The sequence below is a fragment of the Agelaius tricolor genome, unplaced genomic scaffold, assembly GCF_023055355.1.
Source record: "Agelaius tricolor isolate 1412-34295 unplaced genomic scaffold, bAgeTri1.0.p SCAF_8, whole genome shotgun sequence".
In the NCBI taxonomy this organism is placed as follows: Eukaryota; Metazoa; Chordata; class Aves; order Passeriformes; family Icteridae; genus Agelaius; species Agelaius tricolor.
Genome location: NW_027269268.1, coordinates 392477 through 398476, shown reverse-complemented (window position 1 = coordinate 398476; position 6000 = coordinate 392477).

Sequence of the window (6000 nt, the reverse complement as noted above, 5' to 3'; positions counted from 1 at the left end):
GAAACATGGGCTACTGAGTTTTATTTCTCACCCAAGTTGTACTTGGTCAGGACAGACCATATTTCAGTTGATTTCTTTATTTTTTCCCCTGGAATTAGGAAATGGCGTGCAGATCCTTCATCTGTGTCCACTTCTTTCAATCAGCAACTGCAAAAATATGAATACAGGTATGAAACTCACCATGGTGTGTTTGAAGTGTAGCTGTGTAATAGAGAGGTAGAAAGTCAAGTGTGGATTTAATTTCCATTCCAGGCCCAAATGTTTCATCATCTCAGAGGAAAAGTAGCCCACTCACTGTAGCCCATTTGTGTGCTTCACTCAGTGGTGTCTGTGAGGTGCTTGATCCCCACTCCGTGTGATGAAGGGCTCTGCCTTCCTCCACCAAGCAGCCTCAGTCCAATTCCAAGTCCTTCCTTATCACTGCTTTTGGCAGTCTCAGAGAGCTGGGAATTACCTCTGAGATCAGTGGTAATTGACTCCAGCTTGCATTATTCACATTCATGGAGAGCCCTCTACCAGTGCTCACAGGATGATTTTTAAATCTTTCATTAATGCTCTGAAGTCTAGGCCTGCTCAGCCCTCACCAAAGCCAGAGGAAGATGTTTTATTGACTTGAGGAAAGATGGCTGAAATAAAGGGCTTGAAGTTCTGTCTGTCCTCACTCTTCCTTTCCTTTTCTTTCCTTTCCTCCTTCCAACTTCCTTTCTGTGGTGGCTTTCCCATCTGTATCTCCAGGTGACACAGGGAGAAAGGCACTCAGCTCAGACACAAATGGCAAGCCAAAAGAAACTGAACAATTCCCATCCCCTTATCTGACGTTTTCAAGCTCCTGAGATGTTTTAGAGGGCACTTGGGTGACTTGGAGCCAGCTGGTGCCCTTGTAGCACTCTGGCTTGGCTGTGTTTTCACTCCTGTTTCCAAGGGCTTTCTGCTTTGGTTTTTTCCCCTTGGTTGTGCTAAAAGCTGCTTGTTGCCTTGACAAATATTTGTTTCCAATTCTGTGTGTAAACATCTAACATCAAATCGTCTCAGGATTCAGTATGCAGATGACTGCACTGCTGTTTACCAGAGTTCAAAACCTGGGCAAACAGCAGTTTGTTTGGGCTGAATAAGTAATACCTTATTTTGGAGGGCCCAAATAGCCATGTAATTATTTTGAATAAAGAAATTACCATATCATTTCAGGCTCATTACATGGGTATTTATTCTCAGTAGATTGTGTGCAGGCTGTTACAATAGTAACTGGTGTAACTTTGGTTTGGAAAAGGAAATGGTGGTTAATGAGAGGAGGAAGGGGCCTGTGGTAAGCCTGCAGTCCTTGGAATGGGAATGCCACCCCAGAAGTGTGGAGCTCTGTTTTCAAGTGGAAAAGACCTGTTGTTCTTGCATAGCATTTTAGTGAAGATGCAACCAGCAATAAAGAACTATTTCTTTGTATTTATGTATTTCACACAAGGAAACCCAGGAGCTCTGGGAGCTGTGACTCAGCTGTGACTCCTTGTCAAAGTGTAGCAATAGTACAAATAAAAACCAGCCAAGCTGGGTAGCAATGCCTGTGACTTGTGTGCTCCTAGTAGGCAGTAGGTGGCTGTAATTCCCCGAGGAACAGTCTTGACATCAGATGGGATGTCCATGCCCTCAGCACTCTCTAACAGAGCAGCTCACTGCTCTGCAGTGCCACACTGCACTCAGTGCTCTTCTCATCCAGCAGAGCCTGACCATGGCCAAGGGGATGAAGGAGCTCTGGAGAACCTGGTCCAGGGGACACAGGGAGCCCTCAGGCCTCTGTCACCTTCCTGCCCTGACATCCCCAGCCCAGCTGCCTCAGACAGGAGTAGATCTCTCTGGTTTCCGTTCATGCTTATAAATGCCTATTTAATCTCTCTAATCTTCTTAGCACCAGTGCACAAAAACCTGAGAAATATTTGGTGTGAGATGGAAATTCACCTCGTTGTGAAAGAATTGCTTCTCAAGTGTTAGCCATTCATGACATGGCTCTAATTGCATTATACTTAGGGGATCCTAACACAACAGGCTTCCACATTTACCCCTGAGCACTTTTTTTTGCAGTACTGGGTTAGAAAGTGTTGGTAATTTGAATAAATTAAATGAGTAACTGAAGACAGACTCTGCCTCTCGCCAGTATATCTCATTAAAAAAAAAAAAAAAAAGAAGAAAATGTATTATTTAAGTAATTAGCAAGATGCTGACATAGTGCAGGAAGTGTGCAGGGGATATTTTGTATTTCAGCTGAAAACAATAAAGCAGATTTCTGTTTAGACAAGGAGTGTTCATTTTCAGAAGGGAGAAATTCTGATTTTTTGCAAGGTGAAAGAGGCAGTGAGAGAAGAAATGTTCATGGAAGTTGTTTATTTGAGAAGGGGAAAGCCATAACATGGCAGAAGCCCTTAGGTGTGTTATACAGCTATCAGACCTGGGTCTTAGACTGGAGGAGATAAAGGCTGTTTGCTGCTCAGCACAAGGAAAACCAAAAGAAGGATTGAGGGATGGCAGTATTTTGCTGGGACACACAACATCAGGAAATTACTAAATTCCACCTTGGCCACTTCCCCGTTTTCTCCTCCACTCCCATGAACTCATTCTGCTCAAGCTGTGTTGTGGTGTGTTTTATGCTTGTTCAGTTTTCCCTCCATTGTTCTCTCAGAAAGTCCTGCCCTGTTACCAGTTTGTGTCAATCCCCAAACCCCTCCCCAGTTGTCTTGGTTACCAAATGTATCTTTCTTGTTCCCCACCCCTGGCAGCCTGCCTGTCACTCGACACCCCTGCCTCTTTTTCTAGAGAGTTCGGGCCAGGGTGTCGAGTGATTGGGTTAGGGGCCAGGGTCCCTCCCGCAACTGTGTTTGATGGGTTCTCCGATCATGCCAATCCTTAATGTATCCCTCTCTGATTTGCTATCTTTCACCCCTCCCACCCTCTGTAAAACCGAGGCTTTTTCCCTGCCTCGGGGCTCTCAGCTTCTTCCACCGAACCTGCACGTTTCCCTACCAATAAGACCACCCCCCCGAAGAAACTGAGGGTCGCCTCTTCATTTCATCCTGCGACTTCGGAGCTCTTTACTGCGGCCACACGTCCGCAAGGCCTGACATCGCCTTGGGCACAAAGCCCTGACTCCGGGTTGGGGAAGTGCCTTACTGGCTGGAGGTTGGCTGGACACTTATCTAGCCTGGGCGTTTCACTTTTCACCGGCCACTGCTCCAGTTTTGGCGCCCAACGTGGGGCCCCCCCTTTTCTCGGATTCGTGGACCCCACGGACGGGATTTCGAGAATCCCAGCGGTCGCGGAACTACCCTGTGGTCGAGCAGACCTTGTGCGCGAGGTAGCGCTCCCCGGGGACCCTGGACGGCAGCTCCTTGCACCTGGGAGTCGTCCTGTCGCAGGAAACCCCTCGTTCCAGCTTTTCGTTTGTTGCCTCCGGACTTCGTGAGTATTCTGCTACTCTCCCTGTCGCCTTCCCCTCTATTGGTGTTTCGTCACCACCCTTCTTTTTCTCTAGACAGGGGCCGGGGGTGGGCACCCTTATTTTTTTTTCTTTCGCGTTTACTGGAACGGGGGGGGCTTTTCCGCAGCTGCCACTTATAACATCGAGCGATGGGTGCAAAGTTTTCGCTCTCGGCAGCTCAGAAGGGGCTGTTTTACCAAGTTGTGGGTATCCTAGTTGGGGGGGGTTGTTCCGTTGATAAAAAGGAAGTTAAAAAATTAATCCGATGGCTTTTTTCTGAGTTTCCCGAAGTCTCCCCCGATCTAATTAAAGATCCTGCCTTTTGGCAGAGGGCAAATGCCAAGTTATCAAACTTGATTAGATCACGAGACACCTCGCTTTCTCCGTTAGCTTTTTGGATTTCACAAATTCGATCTATCCTGAAAGCAGGAGGAAACTCAGAAAAACCTTCGGTCAGTTTTAGTTCGTGCCCCAGTTCTTCTACTTCTCCCTCTACCCCTAACCCTTCTTCCCGTCCCCACAAATGTAAAACCGGGATTCTGAAAGGTGCAGCGCGCTCCAGCCCCGCGCAGGGTGACCATTCGTCCCCTAGCCCCCTTCAAAATCCTCGGCCCCCCCGCCCTAAGAGTCCTGGCCAGTCTCTTAGGGGCTCCTCATCTTCCCCTACCTCCCCTGTTCCCGCCCCCAGGTCCTCAGTTTCTAAAACCCCAAAATCCAAAACCCTAATTTCTAAGTCCCCAGTTTGCTCCCAGTCGCCTCCAATTCCCCAAAATGGCTCCTATGGGGCCCAAGATGGAGGCAACCACATGGCTGAAATGGCGGGAAAGCCCTCTTCTTCTCCCCAGAATCCCTTTTTCCCAAGCTCCAACCCCTTCCTGCCAGTCGGCCACTCCCAGTGTTCTACCCCCTCGTCCTTCCCCCCTCCTGGTCCCTCCTCCTTTCCAGAAACCTCTTCAGTAGTCCCTCCCCTTTCTCCTCCCACATCCCCGCCCATAGCTCCTCCCTCGGTCCCTCCCATACCACCTCCCATCTCTCCACCCCCTGCCAGTCAAAAAGTCCCACCCCTTGTCTCCACCTCCTGGGAGGGTCCCTCGATATCGGATTGCCCTGCTCAAGTTCCCAGCCACGCCCCTACCTCCTCCTCTCCCGGTTCCCACGCTCTCCCTGCCGGCTCCCGCGCTTTGGGTTCCGGGGGGGGGGCAGCAGTTGGGAACCGGGAACCGGAGTCTGCTGTGATACCATCCGCAGCCCCGGTTGTTTACCATCCAGAGGGAGATGGTGGGGTGCGTCGCCAGTGGGTCCCCTTACACCATTCACAAATTAAGGAGCTGTGCAAGGCACAGAAAGATTACGGCCGGGACAGCGAATACTTTCGGGGAGTGTTGCAGGCAACACTTACCGAAGCCGATGTCACCCCCTCTGACATCCGGCGCCTCTTCACGTGTCTGCTCAATCCCACCGAGCGGGCTATGTGGGAGGCAGCCTGGAAGAGGGGAGTGACGGAGGCCCTCCCGAGCCTGTGGGAACGGCCCCACACGGGGCTGGACCTAACGGGCAATGTCCTGGCCATCGATCAACTCCTTGGGACCGGCAACTGGGCAGATGGGCACTCGCAGGCGAGTGCCATCCCCCAGGAAGCACTCCGGGAGTCAGCGCGGGCAGCCGAGAAGGCGTTCCTGGCGCTGCCGGGGGCGGCTCCTCTCCTTTCTTTTTCCAGAATCTTTCAGGGCGCCGAAGAATCTTTCCTCGATTTTGTCGAGCGTCTTCGAAAAGCTGTCGAGCAGCAAGTGGCGGACGAGGTTGCCCGGGAACATATCCTGAAGGAAGTAGCGTCCACGAATGCAAACTCTGCGTGTAGGGATGCCATCCTCAGCCTCCCGATGCACCCACCCCCCTCGCTGCACGATATGCTCGAAGTCTGCACCCGGAAAGTCCTAATCATGCCATCTAGGGAGGGAGAGAAGAGAAAACAGCTGCCACCCCGAGTCAGCGCCGCAGAAGAGGCGCCTGAAAACACCTTCTCTGAAGCCACCTGCCGCTCGCCTGCTCCCGGTCCTTCCGCCGCCAAATCACCCTGCCATCTGTGCGGAAAGCTCGGGCATTGGATGCCCGACTGCCCGCTGCGGCGGGAATTTTATGAATTCAAAAGGGGGCAGGGACTCCTGGGGAAAACCCAGACAAAAAACTAACATCTGAGCGCAGTTCCCCCCTGCGCCATGATAAAAATAGGGCGGGACAACCAACACCACGCAGGGAGGGGAGATCTCAGGGACCGCCGCCTGCCAAACAAGACATATTCTCACCGGACTTGTCACATGTTGCATGTCTCCAACCTAGACCCGTGCTAACTGCCTTTTCTGCTTTCAGACCCTTCCGGCTGCAGCTGACGGAGCCACTACATCTTAAGAACTCCGATTTTCAACTCGTGTCAGTCAGCCCGGAATGCCCAGGAAACTGGGGGCGGATAAGGTGTAAGTACGTCGTTGTCGGAGACACTAAGCACACACCTTTAGAGGTGAACATAATTCCAGGTCTTCTGC